Here is a 17,728-nt window from a genome sequence, read left to right on the forward strand (position 1 = left end):
CCTTTTCTTTAAAAGAGTGCTTGTGCATCTATACATAAGGTGAACATCTTCAAAAGAGGACGGGGTATTAATGTTACTTACTTGGTTTTAATATGAGACAACCAGGGAATATCGGCCCTTCTTTTATGATCTTCTGCAAGAGGCATGCGCTCTTGTTACTCCAAATGCATAACCAGTTCAACGTTGGTTTCATTGTTAACTCATCCTCCAGAAAAGTGAGTCCCCATTCTAGATGAGTGGCATAATTTGGAGCCGATTATGGCAGGCCTAAAACTTTTTGGAGATAATTGTTTTCAATGATTTGGAGCTTAATGGCTTTCTGAAAGGCCCAGAGTGAGGCCCCATACTTTGCCACCCCAGCAGCCTTCGTGATGTATACTTTCTTGATCAGTTCGGTGGGTTTAAATGCCGACATAAGCATGTATCTGGACACTCCACCCAGGGGTTGCTTGAACCCGTTTGCCTGTTCTATCATGTGTGGGCTACCTGTGAATTCGGACACAAACCGAATTCCCAGATAATCAAATTCAGCACAGACAGCAATTCTGGCCTTATTGCCAAACATAGGCGGAAATACTTCCGAATGCTTACCCAACTGGAAAACCATGACAGCCGATTTATCTGCATTCACTTTGTTTGTCATAAAAAGAGTATAGGCCATGATTAATTTCTGTAGAGCCCATGGAGTTTGAGCCATCAGCACTGTGTCATCTGCATACGCCATAATGGGGAACACGGTCCTATCAAGCTTAAGAACATCCACCCATGTTAGTATTAGAGAGTTATTTAGGCCATTGATATACAGACAGAACAGGAGCGGAGCCAGGACACATTCCTGATGCACTCCTGCCTCAACCTTGAAGTGGACTGTACATCATCCCTCCTTGTCACCGCTGACACACTGTTGTGTCCCTATGAATCATGATCAATGCTCTCAAGGTTTCACTTGGGCAGTTAAGGGGCCCGAGCACAGCCCACACCTTCTGATGGATTACCTTATCAATAGCCATGATCAGGTCCATCAATGGCAAGTAGATAGGCTCCTTTCTAACATAAAGGGAGTTTGTAATCAGGTGGTTCAGGTTTAGCGACTGTTCGCCTGCTCCAATCCCAGGACAAAATCCAAGTTGGACACTGGTGAGAATGCCCTCCTTCGTTTGAATGCCCTCTTTCCTTTGATGGCTTCACGAGTATGAATCGTGTATCCATCAATATCCAAGTTTCCTGTTAGCCAGGTCTCCTGTAGAAATAACAAGGCAGCAAAACCTGTTAGTAATTTTCGCTCTTGTTGCCATCCCAATTTTGTGTTAGCCACCCAAAGATTGTCATCTATTTGAGAACTGTTACAGCTTGTGTTCGTTATAAGTGTCATTTGGGTGTTCACCAACTCTGTCCCATAAGGCTTTTGGGTGCACCATGATAAAGTACTATTTGGCCCCGTCTGAGTATGTGGGGGTTCAGAAACTTGTTTCATTTGATGTGATGTCAGATTGTGTTGAATTTCAAAGCCTAAGTTGTTTAGATGATTGCAAAAAGCACAGCTACGGTCCACTATCACTGGTGAAACAAATGTGGCAATAACCTTGCTATTGTCCAGTTCAGACAGCTCCACACTAAATATATCATGAGTAGTAATTATTTTAAGTTCAAATGTGTGTGATTTATGAAAGGACTGTTGCACAGGGTATATTTTTCCGTAATGCGTATGGATTTTGCAGTTGACATTTTTGCTAATTGACAATAGACGGGCACAATAGGTGTTCGTCCACAAGCGATCTGGTACCAGCCCTCTGTTTGAGCGTTAGATAACGGATCTGCTTCCAGGGGTTAGCTTTCAGCATTTAGACCTTCCGATGGCAAATTACCATCATGTACTTGCGTCTTTGCTGATGGCATTTCCAAGATTGAAGACTCATAAATAATCATTTGCGGTGCTGATTGGGCGCCAATATTGGCGTTTTCTACAAAATCATTTAGATACTTATACCCTGCTGGGTGTCTATGTCCAGTTTCCTGGCCCTGAAACCAATTATCTAAACTACGGGCAAGTTGTAATGTCATAATATGCATGTTTGACAAACTGGACTCATTCTGATATTTTAAAATGTAGTAATCTTTGCCTTCTTTCTATGCAGACAATTTTTTATTTAATTTTACATTTATAAAGCGCTCACATTGCCCGCAGGCATCGAGGCGCTGTTACAGGAATTGTTTATTTTTCTTAGTTGCGTAATTGTGTTTTTTTTTTTTTTTGTCTTAGTTACGTATTTATAACGCGCTTATACACTCAGAGGTTTCTAAGCGCGGACCCGGGACCTGTTGTTGCTCCGTGTCGTCTTGCTTCTAAGACGCGCACGCTGCCGCTGTGCTATCCTCCCGAGACAATGTCTGCTTTTATTTGTCTTTCGCCTACTTCAGCGATTCTTCTTACTGTTTGCCTTTTGTTTGAATATTTGTTGTGTGGGTTCGTTTGGATCTGGTATCGTAGTCTTCTCAGGCTCCACACGTTGCTCCTCATCCACCAGCACCACTGCTTCAGTACCAGGACCCGCTGAATTGTCGGTTGCAGAAGGTAGGAATGACGGTGACGTATCATAATCGCCGTCTTGATTGTATTTCAGATTACGCTCTCCAGCGTTCCTACTATATGGAGTGTGGTCACCCTCAGCTTGTGATGATATTATATCCACAATCCTTGCCAGGATATTCTTGGCGTCATGATGTTCTGGGGCCACAGAAGAGCACAATGCAAATATTACATCCACCGTAGATGGAATAGCATCTATGCTTGCCATGAAGGATGCACCGTTTTGGGTATGGTGTACCCGTGCCTTTCTTGTTTCAATCGAAGAGTCACAGGAATCTGAGTCTTCCATCGTGTTGGAGGCAATCCTATTTAAGTTGGGCGTGGCTGAAAGTTTTGTGCTAAGAATCATGATAGAACCGGAACTATGTAGTTGTTGTGGTATTTCAAGCACTTCCTGCTGCAAGTTTAAGCAAAGATTGAGAAGATAATTCTTATTATCTATAGCAATAAAAGTTGAGAGGGAGGCAGCCAACAATGTTATATTTGCCCATGGGACTGGAAGGTTGTTTGTTGCTGTTAAAATGCCAGTAATTTTGGAGTACTCCGCTTTTTTCCTTTGCGGAATGTCAATTCTAGTTGATGAATCCACTTGATGAGCTAAAGGCTCCTTTGGAGGCTGCTTTACTTTTTTTTACTGGGCGCTGAGCCAGAAATTTGCTAGTTCTCAAAACTGCTAAAGGTCTCCTTGCCCTGCTACGCAGTACATATGAACGAGGCAGCAGGGATTTTGGGAGCTTCTTCTTTCCCTTGATGGTTCCTGTTTTAACTATAATTTCAAAAGGTCAGATAATTGATCAGGAATAGATTGAAATTAGTTCAAGCCTCGCCCATTCGTCCAATGAGGACTGCGATGACTGCGGGCTACTCGACTCCCAACTAGTTTTGATACACTTGTGCTAATGCGCAATCACGCTGCGTTTAAACCTACCGGCAAAGTTCCTGGAATGCCGATCCAGGCAAAACAATGGATGTTTGAAGACTGGATACTGTATACAGCAAAGAGGACTGCGATGAGTGTGGCCAACTCAGCTCCCAACGCGCTTCCAAACGTGCCTTCTGACATCTTTCTTCTTTGAACAAATGGGCAAACTACATCCTGCCCCTGAGCTCCGTTGCTGTGGGGATCTCCACCTGCATCGTGTCGGCTTTGGCCTCTACACCTATGGCTCCAGGAAGCAGTGCCAGATTGTCTGCCTGCACGCTATATCGTGCTCTGGCCTGGGAGCGGGCAGGTGATGCCGGCCCACTCAAAGGGCCACCTATAAGGGCCTGGATCGACCCTGTCTGGGCCTGTTTCTTCTTTGAACAACTAGGAAAACTACACCCTGCCCCTGAGCCTGTTGCTGTGAGGATATCTACCTGCATTGTGTTGGTCTTGGCTTCTCCAACATGGCCACCGACTTCGGCACCCGCATCGGAACCCCTACTGCTCCAGGAAGCAGTGCCCGATTGGCTGCCTGCAAGCTTTATTGTGCTCTGGCCAGGAGCCTGCAGGCAATGCCAGCCCTCACAAAGGGCCACCTATAAGGTCCTGAGTCCACCCTATCTGGGCCTGTCCTGGCTTTGTAGGGCCCTCTCGTTCTTCTTCACTGATCCCATGTATTACTTTCCTCACCTTTTACCTGAATGCCACATACAGCTGGTAAGTCCCTCCTCACCCACTCCATTATTGGGAGTGTTGCTCAGGCCCTCCCTCATTGCTGCTTGATTGTCCTGCAAAGTGCTCCCCCCTGATGCGTCCTCTCATGGCTGCAGCAGAGTCTGGGGTGTTGCTGCCATCTCTCTCTGTCTTTGCCATCTTTTGCGGCATCCAGATTCCTGTTCCTCGCTCCTGTGCTCTCTATTGTCATCACTCTGTGATCTCTATTTCTGTGTTAGTCCTACCTACATGTTGTAAACAAGGGAGACATTGTTCTATTCTATTATGCTCTCCTGGAGCTACACATTTCGGCACCTTGGATGCCTATCCTCGCTCCTGCATACTGGCAGGCTATATCTTCATTGACTTCCTGTCTGCGGTCCATATTTTACTGGCCTCCATTGTGTTATTGACTTTCCGGCACTGTGTTACCAGGCCTTCTACCCTAATCTGTATCGAGGACTCTTCTGCCTGCATTTTGCAGTCACCTCTCACCTTCCTTATTTAGGCCGTAACTTGTTACTGATTCCAGCATTTTTCTGATCTGTGTGCCTTTTGCTCTTGCTGCTGTGCTCAAGGTTGGCCTTTTCCCTCTTCTCTTGGAAACTTAAATCTGCTTGGTCTTACAACTTCTGGCACTGTTTAATGTAATGCTTGTTTCCATTACTCAAATCTGCTTGTTTAAATTGTGCTGGCTCTGTTTAATGTTAATGCGTTTTCCACTTCTCTGTGAAATTCAAATCTGCTTGTTTTTAATATGGGGTTGCTCCGTTGAATTGTAATGCTTTTTCTATTTCTCTGTGAAATTCAAATCTGCTTGTTTTTATAATTTATGTTTTTTTTGCTGTATTGTTGCATTGCTTGTGTCTTTGGGTTGTGCTCTGCAGTTCCTCCCTCTCTTTCCCTCTGCCTTCTCTCTGCTTTCTCCTCAATAGTGCTCTCAATATCCCCTATCTTCTGTAATTGCTATTCTATCACCTACCGTATCCCTCTGTCTAAGTCTGGAAGGAAAATGTTCAAGAAGGACCTTCTCATCTCCAACCCAGGCCTCCTAATCACTGACACCTATGCTTCTTCCAGGCAGACTGTCACCAACATTCTCTTTGTCTTTCCTTCTCTGGACCTTTGATTTCCCCACATGCTCTCTGCGCTCTGCCCTTTCTCTTCCTCTCCCAATTAATGGTAGCATCCTTCCTTTCCTCCAGGGTCATCATTAATGTCTACTTAAATGGCACTGCCACGGCCCAAGGCTCTCAGCCCAACCTCCTCCTTCTTGGTAGGCATCTCCCGTCTCTCATCACCATCCTCTCCTCTCCTGCCACTCCACTGTCTATCATCCCTCTGCCTCCTCTGCCACCTCCGATTGGTAAACCACACCCCTTTACTCCTCCTCGGAAGACCTTCAAAAGTGGCAACCTTCTCCACTTAGCTACAATCAACTCTTGCTCTGTGATCAAACACTCCTCTGACATCTGCCACCTCCTTGATGACCTTGACCTAGATGTCCTTGCTCTCACTGGGACAGCGTTTCACTTCCAGCTCTGTCACAAGTTTTGACACTCTCCTTCATGAGGGTTAAAAGATCCATTCTAAACCTAGGCCTAACAGGCCTGGGGATGGAGTTACCCTGATCTTCCCTGAGTGGGTACCTGCATCCATCATACACACTCAGGCCTACTCCTCTTTTGAATGCCTTGTTTGTAGGCTTGACATCTCCCCCGGCCTCTCTCTAACTCTGGCCACCATCTATAGGCCCCCTGGCCAGATCCCCCACTTCCTCTGTGAATGGGCTGACCTCATCTCTTGTCTCCTGAGCTTGTCCTCCTTGGAGACTTCAATATTCACCTAGATTCGCCTAATGCTGCCTCTGGGCACTTGCACAACCTCTCTGACTCTCTTTCACTATCCATTCTTGACTCTCTTTCACTATCCATTCTTCCCTCAGGTTCTATGCACTCTGCCGGACACACTTTGAATGCGCTCATCTCCTCAGACTTCCCCAGCACCAATCCTCTCATTACTCCTCTCCTTAGTCCTCTCTCCTGGGCTGATCATGCTCTCTGGTCCTCTCACCTGGACCTCCTTGCGCCCCAGCTAAGCCTCCACCTGCACTGCCAGCCTCCTTCTCCTTCATTCGACCGATAAAGCGAGTGTCAGTTGCCGCTTTTGCCGCCACCTTCACTCCCCCTCCTACTCCTGCTACTGACTCTCACCCTGACACAGCCCTTACTAACCTTGTAATCTCCATTTTCAACACTGTGGATATCCTTGCCCCAGCCATGAGGATCTGCATGAAACCTGCCTCTAAGTGCAACTCCTGGTATGACTCCGACCTGGCCACTCTGAAACGTAAGTGCAGAGTGGCTGAGCGGAAGTGGCAGGCTTCAAGCACATCCTCTGACAAACTGGCCTGCTGCCTGCTCCAAAGGCAATGCACAATCCCCATCTGTTCTAAGAAAAGAGCCTATGTCCAAGTCTGCACCTTTGCGGCCTCTAACAAAGCAGCAGACATTTTCAAAATCTGAGAGGATCTCGCCAACCCTACTGCAGTCTGCACTTCTGTCCTCCCTGGCCTTCTGCGCTTCTCTGGCCTCACACTTAATTTCCAAAACTCAGGACATCGTCCCCTCTCTCTCCTCTATTCCATACCCTTCCTCCTCACTTTCACTCAGGCTTCCCTTGGCCCCCTGGCCCCGCACCTACTCCCCTCTTTTCCTCCCATAACACCTGATGACATTTCTAGACAAGTCCGCTCTATGAAAGTCTCATCCAATCAGGTGCTCCCCTGCGGTATCAGGTAATAATATCGCCACATATATGGTCGCCGAAAATAATATCGCCGGGAAAATGTCATGGTGATATTATTTGGGTGACCATATATATGGCGACAGGGGCAAAAAAAAAAACATTTTTTTTATTCAGCGATATTTTTGCATGGTGATATTTTTGTGGCGACATTATTACATGGAACCCTCCCCTGCTCCTCCAGAAAGATCAAGGACAACATTGACTCCCTTGCGCCAGCCTTGGCCAATTTCTGCAATCACTCCTTTGCCACTGGATCCCCCCCACCCCCTCAAGCACCCCTTTGTGCACCCTCTCCTAAAAAAGCCTTCTGGCGACCCTTCCTGTCCGGCTAACTACCACCCTATATCCGTTACTCCCTTCTTGGACAAACTCTTGGAGAAGCTGGCCATCTCCCAGCCTATCCACCACACTGAATATGCTGGTCGTCTCCATGACCACCAGTCAGGCTTCAGAGTTGTCAGATGCATGGAAACTGCTCTCCTGAACACCTGTGAAGACTTGTAAACTAATCTTGATTCCAGCTCTCCTTCCGTTCTCATCCTTCTTGGCCTTTCTCTGCCTCACGGTCAATCATGCAACCCTGATAAATTTACCCTGAGACACCCTGGGGCATCATGGACCTGGCTCTGGATTGGTTGACCTCCTTCCTCTCTGACCAACCTTCCCAGGTTCAACTGCACCCTTTTCTCTCCACCATCTCACTCTCCACCTGTAGTGTCCCTCAGTGCTCTATCTTCTCGCCCTAGCTCTTCAATATCTACCTAGCCCCTCTAGCCCATTTGATCTCCACCTTCTCTCCTAACTTCCAGTGTTATGCAGATGACACGCAGTTCTTCTTCAAGCTACCCTCCTCTACTTCCTCCTCTTCATTGCTCATTCCTGAATGCCTTTCGGCAATTCAGGCATTGTGCACTAGAAATGATCTCTGCCTTAATGCCAGCAAGACTGAGATCCTTCTCATTGGGACCCCTTCTCCCTCTTTCCCTCCCACTTTCTGGCCACCCTCCATTGTCCCACTCCCCTCACCCACCAGTGAAGCAAAAAACCTTGGTGTCATCTTTGACTCCTCTCTCTCTTTCTCCCCTCACATCTCGGACCTTGCAAGGAAGGCCCACTTTTAGCTGCACCTCCTCAGAGGAATTCTCCCTTTCCTCACCTTCCCTCAGAAACGCAATGTTTTAAGAGCTCTGGTTCTTTCCAGGCTGGACTACTGCAACAGCCTCTTCCTCAATCTGCCTAACTCCTCCCTTCGCCCCCTTCAACTAATCCAGAACAGGACTGCAAGACTTATCCTTGGGCACAAGTCCTGAGACCGCATCTCTCCAGCTCTTAAGTCTCTCACTGGTGCCCGATTGCTGCAAGGATTAAGTTCAAGACTCTCTGCATCACCCACAAGGCTTTCTGGGGCCTGGCACCCCGCTACAACCAAATACCTCTCCCTAAATACCTCCCTGCTAAAGCCCTTCGGTTGTCTAGCTCAACCTCTCTGCAGATCAGACACTTTTCAGAGAGTAGAGAGTGGCGGGGAGGGGGCGGTAGATCTCTCTCCTCTGCAGGTGCCTCACTCTGGAATGGGCTCTATGCCACGCTCAGACTTGAGCCAGTTCTCCTTAAGTTCCAGAAGCTCCTCAAGTCCTTAATTCTCTCTTCTTCCTTCCCTCTGCCCCACCACTGGTAATGTCCCCTCTGCCCTGACTGGTGGTCTGGTTCCTTCAGAGTCATAAAGGCCACCGCCCCCCCACCCCACCATATACAGACTTGGTCTCTCCTGATCCATCCCCGCCCACCTCCTCATCTTGCACTTGCCATTACGCCCCTCTCCCTGCCTGCACTTCTGTGGCTAGCCTTGGAGCCATTCCAGCACGCTCCTTCTCACAAGCCCTTCTGCCCTGTTCCTACACTTCCCCCCACCTCACCTCGCCCCCTGCACTTCTTGTTACTGCACTTGCACAATCTGAATATCACAAGGCCTTGTAAGATCACTACCTTTTTGTCTCCCTTGTTCCCCCACTCTCTAGTCTTTTTCTCCTTGAAACACCTGTGTATAGGTGCATTATAAATAACCAATAAATAAATAAAACAGACCCAAAGTGCTTTGTACTAAAGGAAGTGGAGGGGACCAGAAAGGAAAAATAGAGGCAGAAAGAAACTAGATGGTGGAACCTTCCTCCAGCGGTAAAGATACACCTCCTGCTACACAAATCATGCTCTCTTGCCTTCTCAATAGAATTGGAGGCCTTTTGATATGCAGTGTCCTGGTGTGAGGCTATTCATGCTGTGAATGGTGGTGCCCTTTGATTCCTGTTCAAAGGACAGATTCCTCTAGAGTAGCTGTTTCTCTGAGGGGGAGTGTTGCCTGCCCTCAGAAAGGAACAAAGAGAGACAATACCCAAGGCTACAATCCTGCCAGCAGTTTCAGGCCAGCTTGCCTGGGGAGAATACACATACTCCTTTCACAATTCAGCTGCCCTTAAATGGCTGACATGTGTGATATCAAATTGCTGTGGCTATAATAATTATGATAAATAGCACCCACCAGTCCATAACTTGGGTATGGCTTATAAAGATTATTCTGACACCAGGACGTCTCCTCATAATTAATGGAGTTTTGACAAAGAGAATCACATCTTAAGGCAGCCCCTGCACTGCAGAGACTTGGCTGTCCCTGGAGCTGTCAAATGGGCACCTGTGACCCCTGACCCTGCTTTGTGCCACTGGTGAGCATGTCCTGCAGATCAGACTCTGGTGCAGCAGGGCACAACAGTAGACCATGTTTTTGACATGGAGCTTATAAAAGGGTAATCTGCCAATCAGATCAGAATCTGATTGGCAGATTACCCTTTCCGAGATGGAATTATTTCATCATTTTATTAATTAATAAAAATCAAAGATGCCAGCGCTTCTACACCCTTGCAATAGTGACTAAACTGCTGGCTCATTCCTCACACTACTGCAAACCAACAGTGATCCCAATCATAAAGGTGAAATAGGCACAGTCAAGAGATATACCTTCTTCAACTTTTGGGGGAACTTGGGCCATGGGCAGGCTGTAATCTTAAGAGGGGTGTTTATTTCATCAAAGTAGCAACCCAAATCGCAATAGTATAACAGTGAAAAATAAAGGAAAGTCCAATCAAACTTCTATGATATATATAAACACAAACAAAAATCCACCCCCATGGAAAGAACACATAATATGTAGATGATGCAAGCACTCTGGGTAATGTAGTAGTGGTCAAAGGCAATAAATCACAACATTGTCACCAAAAAGGATAGCTCTTGGTTGCAGAAATGTATAAATGGGTGGCTTAGCAGCCATTAGAGTCCCTAAAGTACATCAAGGGGGCGGTGGGGGCGGGCCGCTCAACAGTACCTATTACAGTTCTTGGTGGATTGACAGCATCCAACCAGGCAACTTAACGGTTTGTGAGTGGGGCGGGCCAAGTTCAATTCATGGTATGGCCCACAGGAGACAAGCGAGCGGGAGAGGCCCCTTAGCGTGAGCCTCTCCAAGAATCATAGAATAAAACCTTGGATTATCTTCGAGTTCTTGAGTTCATCTGTGACAAGTGTTTCATTCTTGTCTTCTTCAGACCAGTTACCACCACATTGGACTCAGTGGTGGTTCTGCCTCAATATATTTGGCTCTTCCAACTAGCAGAGCCACACAACCTCCTATATATAGCGTTCCTTTATTGTCTTCTTCAATTTGGGTCACAGCAACATAGCATTTAGTGGTGGCTCTGCCTCAAACTATTTTGTGCTACCTACACAGTTGAGCTACAGTTTTGCTCCTTGTACCGCATTCCCAACATTCTCCATGTATTACATTTTTGTCTCCTTCTAAGGTGCCTAATGTGCCGAAGGTTTGCTGAGATGTGAATGTTTAAAACAAGTAAAGAAGACAGGCACAGAGATTCACACAATAATCAATGGGAAAGGGTTCTCAGAACACAGAAGCAGTAGCAAAGAGGACAGACCAATACACAGCACAGGTAGACTGTTTGGGTCCACACAAAGGTTTCAAAAACTGAAGGATAGGTGTTTGGAAACTTCAGACAGAAAGGGAAAAGGGAGCAAGGGAAAGTACAAAATTAACTTTTTTAACATTTTCGAGTGACATTAAGGCAAGAAGAGCAAAGCAAAGTACAATAATACGTATTTTAAAATCGTTTTACAAGGGAGTAAGGGTACGATTAGAGAGGGGGCCTAATACACACAAACAGACAAAAGGGGAAAATAGGTTTTAACACCCAAAAAAACACGAACATAAAAAAACACACAACACAACAAGAAACAGGAAAACATATTTAAAACTTTCCGATGTACTTTTAAACTTAGTAAAAGCACTCGAAAAATCCTCCCAAACCACCCGTTTTTGAGCCTGTCCTGTCTCCTCCTCTCGCGACAGCCAATTAAATCCAATAAAGGTAGCAGGAAGCAAGCTAGCCCTTTTAAGGCTCCCTCCAACCAGTACTAGAGTAGCTTGAAACCTTTGATTTGGTCTGGCTCCTCTTTTGTGTCTCTAGCCTCACGATTGGTCAGTGGGACCTGAACCTCACTTTGGTACCCCAGTTGGGCTTGAACTTTGGTTAAACATGCGGTGCTCCCAATGGGCAGGTAGAGCACACCTGTGAAGGTTCGACCTTACAGCAGGTGAGATTTTGGTGTGTTCAAGCAACCCTGGCTAGCACAAAGCAATAGCAAGATGTCTCCTGAACCAGCCTTACCCAGGTTTCTAATATGTATACATCAAGCAACATGACCATCCCCTATCTGCTCCCATTTCTTTATTATTATATTCCTGGATCCAAAATGCTACATAAACTAGGTTTAAGATAGGATTAATGGAAAATGTGGGGCACAATTAAGTGAGTTTGACAGCTACCTGAACCACACTCTTATTGACCAATTTGGATACTATTAGTGAGCCATTAGCATTTAAAGTATCCCCTACCATATCATATTGCATGCCACCTAGGAGTATCATGACCAAATAGAGCAGAGGTCTGCAACCTTTGTCTCCTCAGATGTTTTAGACTACAGTTCCCATCAGCCGAAGACAGCGTACTCAATTGTGAGGGTTCATGGGAGTCAAAATCCAAAACTGGAGAGCGGTAGGTTGCAGGCCCCTGAAATAGAGGAATGGATCCAAAGACTGAGTTGTATAATAAAGCTACTGAACTCCAAGGTGACTTGCAAAATCCTATTTACATACGGCAAAGTTTATTTGATCTTTTATGTTACATGGGCACAACATCTTCCACTTCATAGCCTGATCTTTTGCTGAATGTCACGTAATTTCAGTTACTAATACATAAAATCAATGTAGAAAATATGTTTGTGGTTGGCAATAAGGGAAATAATGCAGAGAGAGTTTAGCTCTTGTGTGCCTAACACCACCAGTGCACAGAATACACGTATTAGCGTAAGAAGGTTCCTATCCATTGTTGTCTTTAAAAGGAAGCCCCCTGGAAAGCTAGTCAGAGCATTAATTAAGTGATCCAGTGGCAAATGGAATTCTGCTTTGTGCTTGCTCAGACAGATGCATTACACCAGAACTAAAAGTAATAAGTAATGAAAGTTACAGTAGATATCTCATTTTGTACTTAGACGTGAGTACTGATGTCACTACTAGACTGCAATGAGTAGGGTAAAGTACCCTGTACTGTACATTATAAGGTACATTATAAGGATAGTGCAGGTCACCAGGTAGTTCAGTGAGGAAATATAGGAATGAGGATGAAGGACGGGTTCACTTAGAAGGTCACAGAATTCTGAGGAGATATACAATATCCTTATAAAGTACAATAGGAGGTATAATATTCCTTATTAGACTTGGTCACACCATCATATTCTTTACTATTTGTCTCTTGATCAGTCTAATGCATGACATTCTCCAGTTATTTATATGTTGTTTACATGTAGAATCTGATGAGCTGGAATGATATTCCTGGCTTCAAAATAGCTAAAATAACATGTCTGGGGGTGTACAGGGTTGGCAATGGCCCTCCAGCCTCGGTGAGGGCATACACCCCCAGAAAAAGAGGTGATTATTATCCGTGGCTATGATTGGTATGAACGTTTTCTTTTTGTAAGGAGAGTGGCTACCTGCATAATGTGCAAGCCTGATCTCCAGTCAAAAATACTAAATGCAAGATGGACACTGCCATAGTAAAAAGAAAAGGGACTACGTCCCTATTTTAATTCTATGGTGACCTGGCTCAGATAGGGGAAGAATCACCAGAGCCGGAAGCCCATGGCAGCAGATGAGTCGGTGGGGAGGAAAAGGCCGGATTGGGGTGGAACTGGGGACTGATGGAGAGGGGGAAGGGCAGCTTGTGGGGCCGAGGTTCTGAGGCACTTAAATACACATGGTGGGAACTGGGGAAAGGGAGTGGGGGGCTGTGGAATGCAAGTTGACACTAGCAGTTTCTGCCTCAGTTTCCAGCCACCTAATTGGATGAGCACCATTCCACAGGTGTGAATTAAGTGTTTTAGTATCCGTTGCAATGCAACTGAGAGTGGCCTTTCACACACTGTGCTGGATCTGGTGGAAAGTATTGTGAGGTCTGTGACAAATTGAATTCTGCTTGCTAGGAGTACAAGGATCAAGGAGGAATAGGGGTAAAATGGTCTAGCCAGCCCTCACACTTCTACAAACTAAAACACAACGCAAACATAAAGGGAACAGTTAAGAGATATACCTCCTTCGCCTTTTGTCATAACGTGGGCTGAGGGGAGGGGTGTAAAGGTGAACCAGTAGTGACCAAAACAACAAACTATCATAGTCCAAAATAAAGGGAATGTCCAATCAAGTTACTATAAAAATATGTATACTTTAATCAAACACACCCTCTGCATGTAGAACAAATAGAACACACAGTACAAAAACTCACCCGAAGTTCGAGGGGTGTTAGTTAAAGTACTAATCACAAAAAGGATATCTTGGTTGAAAACAGGAGTGATCATGACCTAACCAGTCTCTAGGGTCCAAGTAGACCGAGGGGGCATTTTGGAGTCAACAGTACCTGGATTCAGGTCATGGTGGGCTGACGCAGTCAGACCCGCTGTTGAACTTAGATAAAAGCGGATCAGACTCAGTTCAGACTCTGAGGATCGTGGAGGCCCCAGCAGAAAGCAAGTGTCGAGTAGGGGCGAAGACGGTGCTCTGTGCAGTAGAATGGCAGCACTCAAGGATGCAGGTCAGGGCGGTCCCAGGAATGTTTCACAGTTAGCTAGGCCAAGTCGAGCTTTAGCTGTCGCGAGGAGTCATTGAGTAACACTCCAGCAGTCCGAGTCAGAGGGCGTTGGTCGTCGAAGTGGTGCTCTTGGGTGTGTTGATCTGCGATCAATGAGGCAGCAGTTCAAGAGCTAGCTGGGTCGAGCTGTGGTTGTAACCCCCGGTTAGAGTTGGCATGTGACTCTCTAGGGATTTTGGTTCTAATCCCGGCATTGAGCAGTCGCTTCAGGACTAGCAGGTGATGAGCTTGAACTAGGACATGATGCAGTGTCAAGCTGGTCGAAAGTGCAAGCAATGTTCGATGTTGTGGAGGAGTTAAACAATCAGCGTTGGTGCAGCGACTTCCCTCTTGTTCCCGGTGGGGTGAACACGCAGCAACCAGTTTGGGGCTCCATGTTCACAGGGAGCTTCGGCAGCTTTGGTCCTCCGGTTGCCAGGCCCAGTCAGGGGGACTTGAGGATAGGATTGCTCCATTCAGGGTCTGCTCTCCCTGCTCAGGAGATTCCGGTGCAGAATGATAGGTCTTAATCCACAGCAGAGGTCACTCCCAGTGTGCCCTGGGAGTGGGTAGGGAAAATATATTTTTTCTCTCTAGGATGAATCCTTCTTCGCCTAGGACAGAGGGCTATGGAACGTACAACTTTCCAAAAAGGAAGTCCAGTGAGTTCTTCTCAGTTACTTCAGAACAATCTTCTGTTTGTTTGTTTGTTTGTTTGTTTATTCATTTGTATGGCGCATCAAACCCGAGGGTATCTGGGCACGAGCATCAAAAGGTTACAAGGGTGTACTTTAGACATGAGTTACAATGGTTGCAGCAAGATATACCAAAAATTACAAGAATTACAATATTTAAATACATACAAAGGTCACAGCAATATACAAGAACTTATTGTATTTAGATACAAGTAGAGTTATATACGTCATGATGGATCATACAGTATGGTGCAGGTAGGGTGGGGCATTTAGAAGGGTCAGTGATCCTTGGCTATGAGCCAGTTTAGGGTATTGACCCTACATTTTAGGAAGGTTTGGTCCACTCTCAAGGCTGGAGGGAGGGCGTTCCTATACTGTGCCGCCATTACAGGGAAGCTGCTCCCCCCAGCATTTTTTTGTTTAAATCTGGGAACTACCAGGCAAGAGGAGTTAGCAGTCCTGGTGGGGCGTTGTGATGTTTTTCTAATGATTCTTTCCGAGAGGTAAAGTGGGGCAGCTTTGTTGAGACATTTGTGGGTTAGTGAGACGGTTTTAAGCATGATGTTGTCATTGATGGACAGCCATATGTTCTGTCTCCTCAACTCTGAGATATGTTCTCTTCTGTGTATGCCCTGTGCGGTTCTGAGAGCATTGTTATGGAGGATTTGGATCTCATTAATAATGTGCTTGCTCGCACCCAAGTACAAGGCATTGCAATAATACAACTTGGATAGGATAAGGGCTCTGGCAAGGATAGCGCAGCTGTCCTTCGAGAGAAACGGTTTGCAAGCTCTAATCAATTTGCAGGTGTATGCTGTAGCCGAGGCCATAGCATTGCCCTGTTTGCCAAGTGTGAGAGTTGAGTCTAGATAAAAGCTTAGAGTTTTTTACCTCTTTTACCACTTTAATGTGGTTACTATCAATGTTGAATGAGGTATATTTGGAGTTAGGTTTGTTCAGGTTGGCTGTGGTTCCATGTATGAAGAGCTAAGTTTTATCGTCATTCAAGCATAGGCCATGGGCGGCTATCCATGCTTGGATGATTAGATACATTTTATTTACAAGGGCCGTGTCCTTGTCATAGTCCCTGCTGAGTGGTATGAGGATCTGTGTGTCATCTGCATAATTAGTGTATGTGAGACCCAGATGGTCTAAGTCATCGAACAATGGCTTTGTGAATATGTTGTACATTCTGTGTCTTGAAATGAACTCAAGAAGGGATGGGAGGCCTCTTCTTTTAAAGGCAAAAGTCCTCAAGTGATTGGATTAACCTTCTTAAGTGGTCCAATCCCTGATATTGAACAGAGTGGACTTTGACCTTCTGATGTCACACCCAAAGTGCCTTGCTCCAGAGGAAGTGGAGGAGACATAAAAGAGAAAGAGAGGGATAGTTTGAATGAAGATGGTGGAAGCCTCCTTCCATTTACCAGAATCGCCATGCCTATCATAATTCCTTCCTGCCATTCTCAGTGAGAATAATAGCCCTTAGATGTACAACACCCTGTTGTGAGGTTACTCCTTTTCAATGGATGTGCTCCTTTGATGCCTGTGCCCAGGACCGCTGCCTGCTGCGCTACTGTTTCAGGTTGATGGTGTTACCTGTTCTCACAAAGAGATCAAAGAGCAGGCTCAGCCCTCCAGGTTCCTGACCTGCCACTTGGCGGGCTACACCCGGCTCATCAGATTGCACATCCCCTTCCACAGCAGAGCTGACACACAGGAGCTGACACATGTTCAATATCAACTGGAATGTGGTGGTTGTGAGTTTACCCTGACACCAACATGTGTTACTTATGATCATCATAGTTGGGTGCAGTGGCCATATCTTAAATGCTGCCTATGCACGGCAGGGACTTGGCTGTCTCTGCAGCTGTCAGGCGGGTATCTCGTGACCTTTGAATCTGCTCTGTGCCACAAGTAGAGGAAACAATGTGGCAGGGCACAAGTGCCCTATGCGTTTGCCATTGAGTTGACGGAAGAGGGGAATCTGTTTGGCAGATGACCCCCTTTGGAAACAGAATTACCCTCACCATTCTCTTTGTTAATAAAAATCAAAAAAGCCAGGGCTTTGCACCCTTGGCAGATGGCAATTCCTCACAATGTCACACTCAACTGTAAAAAGAGTATTTTATCACAGGTCTAACCCTGTAACATATGGGATAAAGTACCCACTACAATACATTATAAAGATACTGCAATCACAGAGGAGTTTGTTAACCAGATAGAGAAATGAGGGCCTTGTAATACATGTCCACACTGTGCCATCACATTTCAAAACTGGCCTCTTGCTTAATCTAATGTAAGTGTATTTCCAGTTTTTATTATACATAATCAAAGTGGAATCTGTTTGGAATTTATGAAAAACACTAATAAGCAGTTTGTAATCTTTTGCATGAAAATTGCTTGATCAGTTTAATAAAAAATGAATCTAAAAACCATTCTGTGGTTTAAAATAAATGATAGCATGTATATCGGTTCTTCCTCTTTCGTTTGTAACGCTAGCAGTGCCAACAATAAACATACTACCAGGAACAGGCCTTCAACAATAATTGGTGGAAAAGTGGCAGAGAAGGCTATTATACAAGAAAGAAATCCCCAAAGCTAGTCAAAGCTTTGCATAAGTGCTGCAGTGACAGGTGGGGTTCTCCTCTATATTGGTTCAAGTAGCAGGCTTTCTGACACGTCAACCCAACTATAATGACTGACTACAATTAACTAGTGATGTCATGTTCTTATTACAGAACAATAGTAATGTCAG

The 17,728-nt window shown here is 45.6% G+C and overlaps 1 protein-coding gene across 1 annotated transcript in view; it reads left to right on the forward strand.

Moving 5' to 3' along the window:
• The window catches only part of SLC6A3 (solute carrier family 6 member 3), a 639,528-nt gene that overhangs the window by 238,090 nt on the left and 383,710 nt on the right, over window positions 1–17,728 (forward strand). The gene's annotated exons all lie outside the window — the stretch shown is intronic.

Source organism: Ambystoma mexicanum, chromosome 5q (assembly GCF_040938575.1).
Source record: "Ambystoma mexicanum isolate Mex_15411 chromosome 5q, UKY_AmexF1_1, whole genome shotgun sequence".
Classification (NCBI taxonomy): Eukaryota; Metazoa; Chordata; class Amphibia; order Caudata; family Ambystomatidae; genus Ambystoma; species Ambystoma mexicanum.